The following is a 19,840-nucleotide window of genomic DNA, read 5'->3' on the forward strand; positions in this document are numbered from 1 at the left end:
CTGGAGGCTGGAGGGCAGGAGGGGAGCAAACCACAGAGAGGCCCAGAGGTTACGTTACAAAAAGATCACTCTGGTTACTGGAGGAGAATGAGCTCTGTGCAGGCGAGGACAGGGAAAACCTGACCCTATCTGAAACCATAGCCCTAACCCTAACCCTCTAACCAAAACCCTAACTCTAACCCCTAACCATAACCATAAACCCTAACCCTAACCCTAAACCTAACCCTAACTCGCTTCATGCACCCCATGTCTGCAGGGCCGCACCCTGGGCCTGGCATGGAATCCCGAATTGTTACAGCTTGAAACTTGCCAGAAAACCCTCCGAGAGTCAGACACAGGCGAGGCCAACACCTCCTGCTATGCAGCCTCTGGGGGTCCCCTCCCTGGCACTGACAGATGGGGCCTGCCCTGCCCCTAGACCTGGACCCTAACCCTCGCCTGCTTTTTCAGTCTTCCTTTTCCAGGGTCCTGTCCCTCAAGTCCTCCAAATGGGGATCACTGATAACACGCCTGGAGTCCACCTGCCACACAAGCAGAAACAGTGTTTTTTGGAGCTGCAGAAAAGCCTCAGGGCAAGGGACACTTTCATGCCCCCACTGAGGCCATCCCCAAGTTTTGGCGCCACAACGGCCTGAAAAGTCGGAGGCAGATGCCTGACCACAACCCTTCCCTCAACTCTGCCCCAGGAAAGCTCCCCTGCTCTGGGGCCCCAGATGGGCAGTGTCATCTCCGCGTGTTTTCTGGATAGCCGAGACATGCACCAAGCCAGAAAGCTCTCTAGGCCACGGGGGACAGTGCGGTCTGGAAGGCCACCCAACGCCGGCCAATTCTCATGAGTGTTCTGCCCAAATCAGTACTAATGATGGAGAGGAAGAAACCTGCTCACCGTTCTAAACCATCCTCACCATCAACAGTCGCCCTGGCCAGAAACCCCGATTCTGCCGCACTTCAGAATGCATTTCCTCAACTCAACCACGAGGGGTGCCCGCATCAGCGCTGGCAGATCAGAGCTGCCATTTCCCAAGGCCATAACCCTAACCCTAAGTTGCGTTTTCAGGCTTCCTTCTAAAGGGGTCTGTCCTGAAAGCCCTCTGGCTTGGGAACCCTAGAGTCACACTGTAAGAGTCCTCCTGCCACCCAGCAGGAAAAAAGTCCACTGGGAGCTGCACAGAACCATCAGAGCCAGAGAAATCTGCCTGTCCCCGTGAGTACTCCCCCACATTCTGCAACCCTCTCGGAGCCTGATGACCTGCAACCTCAACTGAGCTCCTCAGCGAACCCACCTCCGGACCAGCAGTTTGGGCCTGCCACGCCCCTAGCTCAGCTCTCCTCAGGGACCCCTGTCAGACGTAGGCAAACCTGGAACTCCCCTGCCTGCCAAAAAGCTCTGGGATCCCCTTTCCTTCTTCTCAATTTACACCGGCCTAAGGCTTTGTTTCTTCCTTTCTTTTTTTTTAAGATTTCATTTATTTATTTGACAGACAGAGATCACAAGTAGACAGAGAGGGAGGTGGGGAGGGGGGGCAGGCTCCCTGCTGAGCAGAGAGTCTGATGCAGGATTTGATCCCAGGACGCTGGGATCATGACCTGAGCCGAAGGCAGAGGCTTAGCCCACTGAGCCACCCAGGTGCCCTGGCCTAAGGCTTTTCTCAAAAGGGAAAGGCGACCTCCTGACTGCTTCACACCTCCGTTCCTATTCTGCCTTAGTTCTGTCCACTTACCTTTGTACCTGGGGAAACTGGAAGAAACATACCAATGGAACACGGACATACTCTGACATCTGAATCTTTCCTGGTAGCTTTCTGAGGGCTCCTTATGTAAATAGAAACTAGTGTATCCTACCACAGAGTGTTTGAAAATGAACACTGACAGAACAAAAGAGCAAAAATCAGTCCATTTGTACCTCACTCTTCGTGAAATAAAACATGGTCTTCTTCTTTCCTTCCTTGACTTAAGTTCCATTTTGTTTCCATGCAGTTATTTCCTTTGCATCAGGGGTAGGATTATGTGATTCCTTGCCTGCATAGAACACACAGATCTCATCACAAGTACCCTCCCTAATAGCCATCATCCATTTAACCCTTCCCCTCCACACCCATGCTCTCTAGCCATGTTCAGTTGGTGCTCTAAGTTTGAGTCTCCTTCCTCATTAACCTATCTTTCTCTCCTCACTATGTTCATGTTTTCTTCCTGAAATTCCATAGAAGTCAAATTATAGGCTATTGGTCATTTCTTACTGATTTTGCTTACCCAATCCATGCTAGATCCATCCACATCCTTGCAAATGGGAAGAGTTCAATCTTTCTGAACCTGGCTCCTATTCCATTAAGAATATGTGGGAGATTAGATATCTACATATATATATGTATACATACTTATACATCTCACTCATCAGTGAATGGGCATAAGGACGCCCTCCATTGTTTCACTGCAGTTGATAACGCTGGTCTCCATATCATGGTGCTTGTACCCCATCAAATGTGCATTTTTGTGTCCTTTAGGGAAATACCTAGGAGGTCAACTGCTGGATCCTAGGGTTGTTCAGTTCTTAGCTTTTGGAGGAACCACCATGCTCTTTTCCAGAGTGGCTGCAACAACCCACATGCCCACCAACAGTGCAGAAGTGTTCCTCTGGAAGCAGAACATTCCCTGCCAGCAATTTCCTAAGGAGGAAACATAAAACCTAGGGGATAACATGACTCATCCAGCAGCAGGCCAGTAGCCCCAGAAATCCACCCCAGGGTTCCTGACGCCATGCCCTGGGAAGCCATCAGAATGCCTCTATCCAGGGGAACTCCCAAAGACTCTCCTTCTAACTTCACCACCCACGGATCTGCAGAGAAAGGCTGACATGGCCAACTCTCTAGAGGGTCCACTGAGTGAAAGTAGAAAATCAAGCTTCCCTTTTCAATCATCCAAGTCTCCTTGAAATCCTTTGGAATGTTCCCTCTGCCCTCATTGGAACTCTTTGGGTAAAAAAGTCGAATCCATTAGGACACATCACCTTGGACAAAGGAGACGCCATCCTCCAAGCCTCTCTATGACCACAAACAGCCACCTCACTCCAGATGCCGGCCACTCCACCACAGCCTAGGACCCATGGAATCAACACTGTTCGATGAAGGAACTCATTCTAGGTTCCAAACACATGCTGAGTCCATCTCATATTCCCTTTCAAATTCAAGGGATTGCCTAGGAAAGAGATGTTCTGAATACCTTTGTGAGCCAGAAATAAGCAGAGAAAATGAGATCCCCTGCCAGGTGCTCCCTGCAATGAAACTCAGGAACCCTAGCACCCACCTCCATGGCTGACAGCTGCGTTTGTGTGACTTTTTGGCTCCACTGGAGATGAGAGAAAACCCAGGATTTCTGGGCTGAAAGAGAAGTTTCACCTCCCATGCTGGCATAGAGGTGCACTGTGCCCCCACGGGCTTGCTGTTTTCTCTGAATGCTGTCATCCTGGGACAAGCTGGAGGACGGATTCAGATGCTGATTTCCAAACTTCAGGTCTTGTGGAGCCAGAGTGAAGAATGGTTGTTAGGTGCAAATAAGTAGGCGCCTCCCACCTAAAGCCTGGGAGAGGGAGACACATGCTTGTTCCTTAAGTGGTCATCCACTTCCTTCTTTTTTTATATATATATTTTATTTATTTATTTGACAGACAGAGATCACAAGTAGGCAGAGAGGCAGGCAGAGAGGAGGAAGCAGGTTCCCCGCAGAGCAGAGAGCCCGATGCGGGGCTCGATCCCAGGACCCTGAGATCATGACCTGAGCCGAAGGCAGCGGCTTAACCCACTGAGCCACCCAGGAGCCCCCATCCACTTCCTTCTAAAGCCGGCCAATGCCCTTATCCTTTTGAGAGAAGCAAATAGACTCTTCCAAACAAACACTCAACTACTCGGTTCCAAAGGCACCATGGGTCGAGTTTGGTTTCCCGGCTGCAGACCCCACCGGGAGGACCCTCCTGAACCATCCTGACAGCACATTCCCATCCAACCTGGGGCAATGGTGCACAGTGCCAGGTGGGGGCTTGGCTCCAGTGGTTGTAACCAACACTCTCGAGCCTGGGGATACAGAGAATCTTCAGCTCGACACTCCATCCTGTAAAAACAAGCTGCCGTACCTCACCTTTCACCGTCTCTCACCCAGCACCTCATCACTGCCCTCAGAGTCAGCAGGCTGCACAGACTCCTCTTCTGGTGTGTTTCCCACGGCAGCTTGCCGCTGCCTCCAGTGGTGGCAAGCAGCATTGCCACGCCTACCATGTTCTCGGGCACCACAGCTCACCACGCCCTCCAGTGTCGTGAATCGGCACTGCCGAGGCTTCCACAGATTCCTAATGCAGCTCACAAACCCTCCAACGTTCTAAAGCTATAAACTGGCACTGTCCTTCCAGATTGGGACCTTTAGGCCACAACCCATGAATCTGCCTGCCTCCCAGGAGGAAACCGTGCCATTTGAAGCTATGCAGAACCCTAGGAATGGAACAATCCGCATGCCTCCCTGAGGACGCCCCCAACCTCAATGCCCACCCCAGTCACAAACTCACAGCCTGACGTGCTTCCTGAAACCTGGGCTCAACTCAAACCCCAGGGTTCTCACCTCAATGCCGGCAGATCGGGCCTGTTTATTCCTAAGCCCTAACCCATACCCTAGTTTGTGTTTTCAGGCATCCACGCCCAGAGATCTGGCCAACAAGCCATCCAGATTGGGAACCCCTTGGCCACACCTAAGGACTCTGCCTGCCATCCAGGAGGAAACCCTTGGGTTCGGAGCTGCCTAGAATCTTCAGACTGTGAAAGACTTGCATGCATTCCTGAGGCCACCCTCACCGCAGATGGCCCACACAACAACGACAAAAAAACCCAGAGACTGAAGTGCCGCTTGACCCATATTTACGACTCAGCCCATAAAGGAACCCAATTCAGCACCAGTAGATTGGATCTGCCATGACCCTAGGCACTATCTCTAACCCTATGGTGCCTTCTGGAACTGTGCAAAACCCTCAGAGCGAGAGAAACATTCATGCCCAAATGAGGCCTCCCCAACATTTAGCACTACAATGGGCCAAACAATTGGAGGCTGAGGCAGAGCCACAAGCCCTACCTCAATTCTGCTTCAGGAAATCTCAAATGTGCAGGGGACCTCCGTTGGTCAGCATAGTCTTGGTCTGTATTCTGTATGGCCATGACAAGCACCCAGGAGAAATCTCTCCAGTCCACAGGGGACAGTACGGTGCGAATCTCCCCAAAATGCCATCCAATTCTTGTGAGCTATCTGCCCAAATCGATACCGATACTGATTTGGGCAGAGAGCTTGTGAGAATAGCCTAGAACACTGCCGGCAGATTCATGCCATGCTCTGCACATCCGCAGGGCCGGCCCTTCAGCTTGGCCTGGGGTTCCCAATTTGTCAAAAGCTCCAACCCTGCCAGAAAGCTTTCCATGAGTGAGGCGCAGGTGAGGCCAAAGCCTCAGGCTCCTAAGCCCCCAGAGGACCCCTCCATGGCACTGGCAGATGGGGTCTGCCCTGCCACTAGGCCTGGGCCCTAATCCTCACCTGCATTGAAGTCTTCTATATACAGGGTCCTGTCCCTCTAGACCTCCAAATGGGAAACCCTGAATCCCACGTTGTAAGTCCACCTGTCATGCAGACAGAAATGGTGCATTTCAGAGGTGTGGAAAAGCCTCATAGTGAGAGAAACCCCACTGAGACCATCTCCAACCTTCAGCGCCCCAGCGGCCCCAAATGTCAAAGATGCACACCTGGCCACAACACGTCCCTCAACTCTGCAATGGAAAAGCTACACTGCACCAGGGCCCCCAGCTAGGATGCATCGTCTCTGAGCTTATTCTGGGTGTCTGTGACATGCCCCGAGCGAGGAGGTCTTATAGGCAACAGGGCACCGAGTGGTTGAAGGCTGCACTATGCCAGCCAATTCTCAAGAGCTTTCTGCCCATATTAAAACCAATTTGGGTAGAAAGCCTGTGAGAATTAGCCAAAAACCTCTAGGGAACACACTTCATGCGCCTCATGTCTGCAGGGCCGCGCCCTGGGTCTGGCCTGGGATTCTGAGCAGCTGCAGCTCGAACCCAGCCAGAAAGCCTCCGTGAGTGAGGCGCAGGTGAGGCCACATCCCCTGCTCCTCAGCCTCCAGGGGTCCCCTCCCTGGTGCTGGCAGATGGGACCTGTACTGCCCATAGGACCGTGCCCTAACCCTCACCTGCTTTCACAGGCTTCTGTTTACAGGGTCCTATCCCTCAGGCCATCCAACTGGGGAATGATGAGTCCCACGACATGAGTTCACCTGCAACCCAGGCGGAAACGGGTGCATTTCAGAACTGCGGAAAAGCCTCAGAGGGAGAGAAACCTTTGTACCCACACTGAGGCCAGCCCCAACCTTCGGTGCCCCATTGACCTGAAATGTCGGAGGCGGATACCCAGCCAAAACCCCTCCCTCAAGTCTGCTCTGCGAAAGGTCCCCTGTGCCAGAGCCCCCGGGTAGGCCGCATCATCTAGGCCGCATCATTTTCTGGGTGGCCACCTCATGCCCCGAGCGAGAAAGTGCCCTCGACAGGACGGTCCGCAGGCCCACTCAACACCGGCCAATTCTCACGAGCATCCTGCAAAAATCAGGATTGATTTGGGCAGAATGCTCGTGAGAAATGGCTAGAAAATGCCTGGTGAACTCACTTTGGTCACCGCAGGTCTGCAGGGCGGCCACCTGGGCCTGGCCTGGGATCCTGAGTGGTCGTGGCTGGAACCCAGCCAGAAAGCCCTCCATCAATCAGACTCCAGTGAGGCCAACGCATCCTGCTCCTCAGCCTCAGCGGATCCTCTCCCTGGCACTGGTAGATGGAGCCAACCCTGCCCCTAGGCCTGGGCCCTAACCATTGCCAGCTTTGGCAGCCTCCCGTTTCCAGGGTCCTGTCCCTCAGGCCCTCCAGTTGGGGAACCCCCAGTACCAGGCCACGATTCCACCTGCCATCCCAGCAGAAATGCTGCCTTTCGCAGCTGTGCAAAAGCCTGGGAGCCAGAGAAACTTTCATGCCCCCACTGAGGCCAGCCCCAACTATCAACCCCCCAGCCGCCCAAGACATAGGAGTCGGATGCCCAGCCACAGCCCCTCCCTCAACTCTGCTCCAGGAAAGCTCCCCTGTGAGGGGCCCCCCACAGGGCCGCGCCTTCTTGGTACATTTTCCGGGTGGCCGCGCCATGCCCGGAGAGAGAAGTGGCCTGCGGCCACGGGGGATAACATAGACCACAAGCCTCCCAACGCCAGCTAATTCTCACAAGCATTCTGCCCAAATCGATGCCGAATTGAGCAGAACACTTATGAGAATGGCAAGAAAAGAGCTGTGAACTCGCTTCCGACGCCGCACGTCTACAGGGCCGAACCATGGGCCTGGACTGGGATCCTGAGTGGTCGCGTCTAGAACAGTGCCAAAGAGCCCTCTGAGAGTCTGGCACAGGCGAGGCCAATGCCTCCAGCTCCTCAACCTGCAGGGTTCCCCTACCTGGCGCTGTCAGATGGGGCCAGGCCTGACCCTAGGATGGCACCCAGATGGGGGTACACCTGAGCTACAACCCATAATTGCACCTGATCCCAGGAGGAAACCCTGCCATTTAGAAATGTGCTGAACCTGCAGAGAGGGAGAAAACAGCATGCCTTCCTGAGCCACCAAAATCCTGGCACCTGGAAGGACCAGGAACCAGGAGACTCACGGTCCTGCACACACATGCCCTCAACTCAGGCATCGGGATGGGTCACCATGGTACCCAAGGATCAGAGCTGCCATGCCCCTATGACCTAACACTAAAGCAAGGTTGGGGATTCAGGCTTCCATCCGCAGAGACCTAGCTCCCTAGCCCTCCAGACTGGGGACCCCATATTCCAAATGGAGGACTCTGGCTGCCACACCTGAGGAAACTGGACCCCATGGCCCTGTGCAGAACCCTCCTAGCCAGAGAAAACCCCATGCCTCCCACAGCTACCGACACCTTCCGACCATGGGGGACAGGACGGTCCGCAGGCCCACTCAACACCGGCCAATTCTCACGAGCATCCTGCAAAAATCAGGATTGATTTGGGCAGAATGCTCATGAGAAATGGCTAGAAAATGCCTGGTGAACTCACTTTGGTCACCGCAGGTCTGCAGGGCGGCCCCCTGTAACCCCACAACACAGTCCCGGAGCCTGATAGGTTGCTAGAACAATGCCCTCAACAGCCCTCCGGAGAACATGTGTCTGAACTGTCACGTCAGGCCTGCCATTCTCCCAGGACCAAACCCTAACCCTAGGTTGGGTGTCCAGGCTCTGGACCCCTGAGGCCTGGCACCCAATGCCTCCCATGGATGGGAGCATCAAAGTGACAGCAGGATTCAGCCTCTCAGCCAGGAGGTTACCTTTTCGTTTGGTGGTCTCTAACACCCTCAGAGCCCTAGAAATGGCATGCTCCCCTGAGGCCATTCCCACCATCTTTGCCCTGTGAGGCCAGAAACCCAGCGCCTAAGGAGCCTCCTGAGTCCCACCCTCAACACAGCCCTTGGGTGAGCCGATATCTGTGCTGGCAGGCCAGACCTGCCTTGTCCCTAAGACATAACCCTAACCCTAAGCTTAACCCTAACCCTAATACTAACCCTAGCCTAAGTTGTGTGTTCTGGCGTCCGTCCTCCGATGCCTGGTTCCCAAACCCCTAGATGGGGATCCCTGAGCTGCACCCCTTCATTGCACCTGATCCCAGGAGGAAACCCTGCTGTTTAGAAATGTGCTGAAACCGCAGAGCAGGAGAAACCTGCATGCCTCCCTGAGGCCACCCCCACTTCCGGCGCCCCCAATAACCAGGAACTGGTTAGTCTCACAGTCCTGCAGACACACACCCTCAACTCAAGCATCAGGGTGGGTCACCACAGCGCTGGCAGAACGGGGCTGCTATGCCCCGACAACCAAACCCTATAGCTGAGTTGGGTATTCAGGCTTCCATTCACAGAGGCCTGCCTCCCTAACACTCCAGACTGGGGACCCCGTATTCCAAACGCAGGACTCTGGTTGCCAACCCGAGGAAAATGGACCTCATGGCCCTGTGCAGAACCCTCCTGGCGGGAGAAAACTCCGTGACCCTAAGGCAACCCACATGGTCCAAGGACCCCCACACCACAATCCCAGAGCCTGATGGGCCACCAGAAAATGAATTCAACTCAGCCGCTGGGGAGCCTAACTTCACACTGGAACATCAGACCTGCCATTCTCCCAGAACAAAACCTTAACCCTAGGTTGGGTACTCGGCTCTGAACCCCTGAGGCCTGATAAGCAATCGCTCACATGGATGGCAGCATCAGATTGACGGCCGGATTCAGCCTCTCAGCCAGGAGGAGACCATTTCCTTTGGTACTCTCTAACACCCTCACAGCCCTACAACCCCGTGTGCTCCCCTGAGGCCATTCCCACCATCTTTGCTCCTCCATACCAAAAATCCAAGGCCTGAGGAGCCTCCTGAATCCCGCCCTCAACCCAGCCCTTGGGTGAGCTGATTTTGGTGCGGGCAGATCTGACCTGCCTTGTCCCTAAGACTTAAACCTAACCCTACGCCCAACCCTATCCCTAATACTAACCCTAGCTCAGGTTGAGGTTGTGTGTTCCAGTGTCCGTCCTCTAATGCCTGGTCCCCAAACCCCTCATATGGGCGACCCCATGCTGCAACCCCTCATTGCACCTGATCCCAGGAACAAACCCTGCCATTTAGAAATATGCTGAAACTGCAGAGCGGGAGAACCCTCATGACACCCTGAGGCCACCCCCACTTTCGGTGCCCCCACGGACCAGGAACCGGGAGTCTCAAAGCAGGCATCAGGGTGGGTCAACACAGTGTCGGCAGATTGGGGCTGCCATGCCACTATGAGCTAACCCTAACCCTATGTTGTGTGTTCAGACTTCCATCCCCAGAGGCCTGGCTCCCTAGCCATCCATACTGGGGACCCCGTATACCCAACACAGGACTCTGGCTGACACCCATGAGGAATCTGGACTCCATGGCCCTGTGCAGAATCCTCCTGGCCAGAGAAACCTCTATGCCCCCTGAAGCCACCCACACCTTCGGAGGACCCCCATACCACAATTCCGGAGCCTGATGGGCAGCCAGAGCAATGCCTCAACTAAGCCCTCCAGAGAGCTTGCATCCACCCTGGCACATCATGCCTGACATTCTCCCAGGACCAAACCCTAAGCCTAGGTTGGGTGTTCAGGCTCTGAACCCCAGCATCCTGACACCAAATCCCTCCCATGGATGGGAGCATCATACTGATGGCCGCACTCAACCATTCACCATGAAGAGACCACTTCATTTGGCTCTCTATAACATCATCACAGCCTTACAAACCTGCGTCCTCCCCTGAGGCCATTCCCACCATCTTTGCCCTTCCAGGCCAAAAACCCAGGCCTGAGGAGCCTTCTGAGTCCTGCCCTCAACTCAAACCTTGAGTGATATCTATTCTGGAAGATCCGATCTGCGTGGTCCCTAAGACATACCCCTAACCCTAAGGCTAAACCTAACCCTAATATTAACCTTAGCTCAGGTTGTGTGTTCTGGTGTCTACCCTCTGGCGTCTGGTCCCCAAAACCACCAGATGGGGGACCACAGGCTGCACCCCATCATTGAACCTGACCCCACAAGGAAACACTGCCATATGAAAATGTGCTGAACCCACAGAGCTGTAGAAGCCTGCATGCCTCCCTTAGGCCACCCCCACTTCCGGTGCCCCCAAAACCAGGAAACAGGAGTCTCAGGTCCTGCAAGCCTGTATCCTCAACTCAGGCATCAGGGTGGATCACCACAGCACCAGCTGATCTGGGCAGCCCTGCCCCCTCGACCTGACCCTAAATATAGGTTGGGTATTCAGGATTTCATCCCGAGAGGCATGGCTCCCTAACCTTCCAGACTGGGGACACTGTATTCCCAATGCAGGACTCTGGCTGAAACTCACGAGGAAACTGGACCAATGGCCCTGGACAGAACCCTCATGGCCGGAGAAACCTCCATTCCCCTGAAAGTCACCCACATCTTCAGAGAATCCCCACATCCCAACCCCAGAGTGTGACGAGCCGCCAGAGTAATGACCTCAACTCAGCCCTCCAGTGAGCCTGAGTCTGCACTGGCACATCAGGCCTGCCATTCTTCCAGGACCAAACCCTAACTCTAGGTTGGGTGTTCAGGTTCTGGACCCCAGAGGCCTGACACCCAATCCCTCCCACAGAAGGGAGCATCAGACTGACGGCCGGACACAGCCTCTCAATCAGGACGAGACCGTTTCATTTGGTGTTCTCTAACACCCTCACAGCCCTACAAACCCGCGTGCTCCCCTGAAGCCACTCCTGCCATCTTTGCCCCTCCAGGCCAAAAATCCAGGGCCTGAGGAGCCTCTGGAGTCGTGCCCTCAAATTAGCCCTTGGGTACCAGAAGAATAAACTCTATTAAAATGTCTATACTTTCTAGAGCAATCTATACTTTTAATGCCATTCCGATCAAAATTCCTCTGGTATTTTTCAAAGAGCTGGAGCAAATAATCCAAAAACTTGTATGGAATCAGAAGAGACCCTGAATCGCTAAGGAAATGTTGAAAAACAAAAATAAAACTGGGGGCATCACATTACCTGATTTCAAGCTTTATTACAAAGCTGTGATCACCAAGATAGCATGGTAATGGCATAAAAACAGACACATAGACCAGTGGAACAGAGTAGAGAGCCCAGATATGGACCCTCAACTCTATGGTCAAATAATCTTCGACAAAGCAGGAAAAAATATACAGTGGAAAAAAGGCAGTCTCTTCAATAAATGGTGCTGGAAAAGCTGGACAGCTCTATGTAGAAGAATGAAACTCGACCATTCTCTTACATGTACACAAAGATAAACTCAAGATGGATAAAAGACCTCAACGTGAGACAGGAATCCATCAGAATCCAAGAGGAGAACATAGGCAGTAACCTCTTTGATATCAGCCGCAGCAACTTCTTTCAAGATATGTCTCCAAAGGCAAAGGAAACAAAAGCAAAGATGAACTTTTGGGACTTCGTCAAGATCAAAAAGTTCTGCACAGCAAAGGAAACAGTCAACAAAACAAAGAGGCAACCCACGGAATGGGAGAAGATATTTGCAAATGACAGTACAGACAAAAAGTTGATATCTAGGATCTATAAAGAACTCCTCAAACTCAACACACACAAAACAGACAATCATATAAAAAATGGGCAGAAGATACGAACAGACACTTCTCCAATGAAGACATACAAATGGCTATCAGACACATGAAAAAATGTTCATCATCACTAGCCATCAGGGAGATCAAATTAAAACCACATTGTGATACCACCTTACACCAGTTAGAATGGCCAAAATGAGCAAGACAGGAAACAACATGTGTTGGAGAGGATATGGAGAAAGGGGAACCCTCTTACACTGTTGGTGGGAATGCAAGTTGGTGCAGCCACTTTGGAAAACAGTGTGGGGTTTCCTCAAGAAATTAAAAATAGAGCTTCCCTATGACCCTGCAATTGCACTACTGGGTATTTACCCCAAAGATACAGATGTCTTGAAAAGAAGGGCCATCTGTACCCCAATGTTTATGGCAGCAATGGCCACGGTCGCCAAACTGTGGAAAGAGCCAAGATGCCCTTCAATGCACGAATGGATAAGGAAGATGTGGTCCATATACACTATGGAGTATTATGCCTCCATCAGAAAGGATGAATACCCAACTTTGGTAGCAACATAGACAGGACTGCAAGAGATTATGCTGAGTGAAATAAATCAAACAGAGAGAGTCAATTATCATTTGGTTCAACTTATTTGTGGAGCATAACAAATAGCATGGAGGACAAGGGGAGTTGGAGAGGAGAGGGGAGTTGAGGGAAATTGGAAGGGGAGGGGAACCATGAGAGACTGTGGACTCTGAAAAAGAATCTGAGGGCTTTGAAAGAGCGGGGGTGGGAGGTTGGGGAAACACATGGTGGGTAATAGAGAGGGCATGGATTTCATGGAGCACTGGGTGTGGTGCACAAATAATGAATATGGTTATGCTGAAAAAATAAAAATTTAATTAAAAAAAATAGCCCTTGGGTGAGCTGATTTCTGTGCTGGTAGATCTGGCCTGCCTTGTCCCTAAGACATTACCCTAACCCTAAACCTTAGCCTAACTCTAATATTAAGGCTAGCCCCAGTTGTGTGTTCAGGCATCCGTACTCTGGCGCCTGGTCCCCAAATCCCACAAATGGGGTAGCCCTGAGCTGCATCCCATCATTGCCCCTGATCCCAGGAGGAAACCCTGCCATTTAGAAATGTGCCGAACCCGTAGAGTGGGAGATGCCTGATGCCACCCCCACTTCCGGCACCCTGAGGGACCAGAAACCGGGAGTCTCACGGTCCTGCAGACATGCACGTACAACTCAGGTATCGGAGCGTGTCACCACAGCGCTGGCAGATAGGGGCTTCTATGCTCCTACGACCTAACCCTCAAACTACGTTGGGTGTTGAGGCTTCCATCCCCAGAGCCCTGGCTCCCTAGCCCTCCAGACTAAGGACCCTGTTTACCCAACACAGGACTCTGGCTGACACCCACGAGGAAGCTGGACCCTATGGCCCTGTGCAGAACCCTCCAGGCCAGAGAAACCACTATGCCCCCTGAAGCCACCCACACCTTCGGACAACCCCACACCACCATCCCGGAGCCTGATGGGCGGCCAGCCTCTACTCAGCCCTCCTGAGAGCCCGAGTCCGCCCAGGCAGATCAGGCCTGACTTTCTTCCAGAACCAACCCTAACCCTAGGTTGCATGTTCAGGCTCGGGACCCCTGAGGCCTGACACCCAATGCCTCCCATGGATGGGACCATCAGACTCATGGCCAGACTCAGCCTCTCTGCCAGGAAGAGACTGTTTCCGTTTGGTGCTCTCTAACATCCTCATAGCCTTACAAACTGGCATGATCCCCTGAGGCCATTCCCGCCATATTTGCTGCTCCAGGCTAAAAACCTAGGGCCCAAGGAGCCTCCTGAGTCCCACCCTCAACTCAGCCCTTGGCTGAGCCAATATCTCTGTTGGCAGATGGGACCTGCCTCGTCCGTAAGGCATAACCCTAAGCCTAAGCCTTTGCTTAACCCTAATACTAACCCTAGCTCAGGTTGTGTGTTTCGGTGTCTGTTCTGTGACACCTGGTCCCAAAACGCCCCAGATGGGGGACCCCTGAGCTGTACCCCATCATAACACGTGATCCCAGGAGGAAATCCTGCCATATAGAAATGTGCTGAACCCACAGAGGGTGAGTATCCTACATGTCTCCCTGAAGCCACCCCCACGTCCCGCATCCTCAAAGACCAGGAACCGGGAGTCTCACGGTCCTGTAGACACGCAGCCTCTACTCAGGCATTGGGGTGGGTCCCACAGTGCCAGCAGATCGGGTCTGCCATGATCCTATGACCTACCCTAACCCTATGTTGTGTGTTCAGGCCTCTGTCCCCAGAGGTATGGCTCCCTAGCCCTCCAGACTGGGGACCCTGTATTCCCAATGCAGGACTCTGGCTGCCACCCATGAAGAAACTGGACCCCATGGCCCTGTGCAGAACCCTCTTGGACAGACAAACCTCCATGCCACCGAAAGTCACTCACATCATCAGAGCACCCCCACATTCCAATACCGGAGCGTGACGGGCCACCAGAGCAATGCCCTCTACTCAGCCCTCCTGAGAGCCTGAGAGCACTGGCACATCATGCCTGCCATTCTTACAGGACCAAACCCTAACCCTAGGTTGCGTGTTCAAGCTCGGGACCCGAGTGGCCTGATACCCAATGCCTCCCATGTACAGGAGCATCAGTCTCATGGCCAGGCTCAGGGCGTCCCACGTCTCGAGGGCCGTCCCCTGGGCCTGCCACGGTGACCCAAGCAGTTGCCTCCGAACCCCACCAGAAAGCCCTCCGGGAGGCAGGCTCCAGTGAGGTCTATGCGTCCTGCTCCTCAGCCTCTGAGGGTCCCTTCCCTGCCACTGTCCGATGGAGCCGGGGCTGCCCCAAGGCCTGGGCATGAACCCTCGCCTGCTTCCCCCAGCCTTCCGTTTCCAGGGTACTGTCTCACGGGGCCACCAACTGGAGAACATTGAGTGCATGCCACGCCTCCCACTCGGATCCCCCCCACCCGCCGCAAATGGTGCTTTCAGTGCTTTGGCCAACTTCAGAGGGAGAGAAACCTCCTGCCCACAATGAGGTCAGCCCCATCCTTGGGCGCCCCTTTCCTGGACGAAAAATCAGAGACGGATGTCCTGCCACAATCCATCCCTCAACTTTGCTCCTGGAAACCTCCACTGCCCAGTGGCCCCAGGGTGGGCTGTGTCGTATTGTGGCGTTGCCCGGGGGTTGTGTCATGCCACCAGCGAGAAAGGGCCCTAGGCCGCAGGGCTGCCCAACGCCAGCCAATTCTCACGAGCCATCTGCCCAAATGGATCCAGGTTTGCGCAGAACACTTGTGAGAATTGGCTGGGAAACACCCAGTGAGCTCATTTCAGGCGCCACACATCTTCAGGTCCGCCACCAACACCCCTCCCCCCACCCCCACCGCCCGGCCGGGCCTGGCATTGCGAGCGCTCGAGTCAGAACCCCGCCAGAAAGCCCTCCGCAAGGCAGGCTGCGGTGAGGCCAATGCCTCCTGCTCCTTGGCCTGCGGGCGTCCCCTCCCTGGCGCTGTCCCATGGGGTCAGGCCCACCCCGAGGCCCAGGCTCGAACCCTCGCCAGCCTCCCCATTCTCCGGCTTTCCTGGTCCTGACCCTTGGGGCCTACTTCTGCGGAACCCGGAGTCCAGCGCCACGCCTCCACCTCCCACCCTGGCGCCAATGGTGCCTTTCGGTGCTTCGGACAAGCCACGGAGCGAGAGAAACGTGCGTACCCCCACTGAGGTCAGCAACATCCTTGGGCAACCCAGCAGCCTGAAAAGTCGGAGGCACAGGCCCGGCTGCCACTTGCCCCTCTACTCGGCTCCGGGAACGCTCCCCTGCGCAAGGGCCCCCGATTGGGCCACTTAGTCTAGGCATGTTTTCCGGGTGCCGACACATGCCCCGGGCGAGAATGGGCCCTGGGCCACGGGGAGCAGGGCGGTCCGCAGGGCTGCCCAACGCTGGCCAATTCTCAGGAGCGTTCTGCCCAAACCGATCCCGGTTTGGGCAGAACGCTCCTGAGAATTGGCCAGAAATCAATCACCCGAAGAACTCTCTTCCGGCGCCGCACGTCTGCAGGGCCACCCCTCCCCCACCCCCACCCCCACCCCCGCCCCGGTCCTAGCCCTGCATCGCGAGTGCTCTCGTCGGAACCCCGCCAGAAAGCCCTCCGGGAGGCAGGCTCTGGCGAGCCCGATGCCTCCTGCTCCTCAGCTTCCAGGGTTCCCTCCCTGGCGCTGTCCCATGGGGCCAGGCCTGCCCCGAGGCCCGGGCTCGAACCCTCACCTGCTTCCAGGGTCCTGTCCCTCAGTGGCCTCCAACTGGGGAACACTGAGTCCCGAGCCACGCCTCCCTCTCCCACACAGGCGCCAACCGTGCCTTTCCGCGCTTTGGATGATCCTGGGAGGGAGAGAAACCTGCGTTCTCCCAATGAGATCAGCCCCGTCTTTGGGCGCCCAAGCCGCGACGGAAAAGTCGAAAAGTCGGAGGCGGACGCCCGGCCGCCACCCGTCCCTCATCTCTGCTCCGGGAACGCTCCCCTGCGCCAGGGCCCCTGGGTGGGCTGCGTCATCTTGGTGCATTTTCCCGGTGGCTGCGACATGCCCTGGGCGAAAAAGGGACCAGGGCCATGGTGTGCAGGGGGGTCGGGGTGCTGCCCAATGCGGCCAATTCTCATGAGCGTTCTGCCCAAACTGATCCCGGTTTTTGCAGGACTCTCATGAGAATTGTCCGGAAAACACCCTGCGAACTCACTTCTGGCGTTGCACATCTGCAGGGCCTCCCCCTGGGCCTGGCCCGGCATCGCCTGCCCTAGCGCCCGAATCCCACCAGAGAGCCCTCCGGGAGGCAGGCTCCAGCGAGGCGAAACCTCCTCACCTCAGCCTCCGGGGGTCTCCCCCTGGCGCTGTCCCATGGGGACAAGCTGCTTCAGCTACTGTGGAAAACAGTCTGACTGTTCCTCAAAACGTTAAATATAGAAATACCTCATGATCCAGCAATCATACTACCGGGTGTGTACCCAAAGAATATGAGAACAATAACTCAAAAGGATACATGTGTCCCTATGTTTCTTGCAACATTATTTACAACATTACAATATGGAAGCAATCCAAATATTTCTTGATAATTTGATGAGATGATACATAAACACACACACACACACACACACACACACACACACACAGTGGAAAATTACTCAGCCATAAAAAGAATGAAATCTTGCCTTTTGCAGACACATAGATGGAGCTAGAGAGTACTGTCCTAAGTGAAACCCATCAGTTGGAGAAAGACAAATGCCTTGTGATGTCACTCTTACATGGAATTTAAGAAACATACATAAATAAAGGAGAAAGAAGATACAAAACAAAATGCCGACTCTGTGGTTACCAGAGTGGAAGTGGATGGAGGGATGAGTGAAATGGATGATGGGGACTAAGAGTACACTTTTCTTGATGACAGCTGAGTAATATATAGAATCACTGAAATCACTATATTGTACACCTGAGCTTTGTGCAGTGGCAGTATGGTAGCCAATGAGGTTTATCCGAGGCGCGATTATTGCTGATTGAAAACTATATTGTACACCTGAAACTAATATACCACTGTATGTTAACTCTACCTGAATTAAAATAAACAATAAAAAAGTTTTTTCTTTCAGTAAACTATTTGAAAAAGCTCCAGCTATGCAATGTTCATAAGACTTACTTGAGAATATTTACTCTACAATAATTATCCACTCTATGCCTGGAATTCAAATTTCACTGAATTCTTATACTTTTCTTGTTAACTATAGCCCACAGGAGCCATGGTTCCTTTCCATCTGGGGTCAGCACCTATGCTTTCAAGAGTATAAGTAGAAATACATATCACTTCACTGTCCAGAAAGCTATTATTGTTTCTGTTTTCGTGTGAGATTGTCATAGAGTATGGGGACAGGCTTCAGAGCAGGTTTGCTATGCACCTGGATCTCTAATTCAGTGGTCATTACCTGGTTCTGTTGGCTGATAAGTTCCTGTGGATGGGCTTGCTTCCAAGCACATGCCTGGAAGACAAATGTGGGAGGACTTGGTGTGGGACAGGAAGAGGACCAAGTGCAGACAAGGGTACGATCCCTCCCCTGATCTAGGAATGGCCATGGGAGTGGGTATGGGATACAGACACAACAGAAACCACTAAGGTCACCAGCTGAAAGCAGGGAGCCCAGGTCACAGGATCCTGAGATGCTTGAAGTCTGTTCTGAGCTATCTCTGGGCAGGAAGGGAAGAAGGAAAGAGAAGGAGAAATTGCCTGCCCCCGGCCCATGCCAGCAAGGTCCATGCCCATGTCATGCCACCACTACTGGTACACATCAGTCTACACAGCTGACCCAGCCTGGGCTCAAGATGAGCTGTCTTGGGTCCCTCAACCCTCAGTTGAACAGATGGTTGAAGGGATCAAGGACATGCTGAGGAAGACGGGAAGGAAGGATGACCCTCCCAGGTCATCCTGTCCGAGGGTCATCCTGTCCTTGAGCAAGCAGCCCTCCAGGACTGCTAAAAACCCACTGAAAGTTTTGAAAGACATGCCATGGATGAACTAAGGCATTGAGAAATAGAAAGCGATATTCGTTTTTAAGTTCAGAGCTGTCAGCTCATGAAGTGAGAAGACCTTCTCTGAGGAAGACTGAGGGGAGGGCAGGTCAGGCTGAAAAGAGAGATGTGGCTTTCTTGACTGGGGACCTGCAACCCCCTTCCAGGGTAAGGTGTTGTCCTCACCTCGAAGGGGATCCATGGAAGTGTCCCATCAAGGGACTGACTGAGCTGCCTCTTGAGAAGGTATCCTGGCATCAGGATACACGGGGCAGAAGAATAGGGCCAGATGGAGGGAGAGCAATATCCTGGAGGCCATGGGGCAAGAGCAGAGACTCATGACCATAAAGATGATGAAAAATAGGAGGCAGCAGCATGGGAGCTGGCACAGTGCTCACAGCTACAGTGACTGGATGCCTTCTGTGCCAGGTATGGTTGACTTCAGTGGGCTCCAGACTAGTCTTGACCACAACCCTAGGAAGCATGCAACACTACCGATCTCCTCTCCCCATGCTGTTTCTAGGAATCACAGTCACAGACCCTGGGTCAATTTTTATGGAAATGAAGGAGTGGCTCGCCTGGCACACTGCCCCTCTGGTGGTGGTCCAGTGCAACCCTTGTGCTTGGCCAGAAACCACTGTCTACCTATCTCCACACAACTCAACAGACAGGAGGGTGTCCCTGAGTTCCACGGGATCTTATGGGACAAATTAACAGACCCCACTACCCCACCCACCACCAACACCCAGTGGGTCACTTGGGACCTCGGCTATTGTCATGAAGCTCAACATGATCTGTTTCTGTTACTTTCAAAGAAAGTTTGGTTCCCACACAATACCATACATCCTGGTTGCTGACCTGGGGCCATGCCATGAACCCACATGGCACCTTTCTGTTAGAGAAGCCCAGCCCTGCACCTCAAAGAAAATGTTTCTAATGAACTGCAAATCCATCAGGAATACAGTGTGAATGGTGGTACACTGCCTGCATGGTAGTCAGTAATTCTAACAAGGGTTGACCGCCCCCCACCATTTCGCAAAACCTTCCACTGTGTGGAGCTCCTTCTCTGCCCTCAGAAAAAAAG

General features: G+C 53.5%; 1 non-coding gene across 1 annotated transcript; it reads left to right on the forward strand.

Moving 5' to 3' along the window:
* The first annotated feature begins 17,692 nt into the window (after nt 1–17,692).
* Nucleotides 17,693–17,837, forward strand: LOC131837333 (U4 spliceosomal RNA). The gene has a single exon (XR_009355979.1). It is a non-coding gene; the product is annotated as a U4 spliceosomal RNA (small nuclear RNA).
* The last annotated feature ends 2,003 nt before the right edge of the window (nt 17,838–19,840 follow it).

This window comes from Mustela lutreola, chromosome 7 (assembly GCF_030435805.1).
Source record: "Mustela lutreola isolate mMusLut2 chromosome 7, mMusLut2.pri, whole genome shotgun sequence".
Taxonomy (NCBI): domain Eukaryota; kingdom Metazoa; phylum Chordata; class Mammalia; order Carnivora; family Mustelidae; genus Mustela; species Mustela lutreola.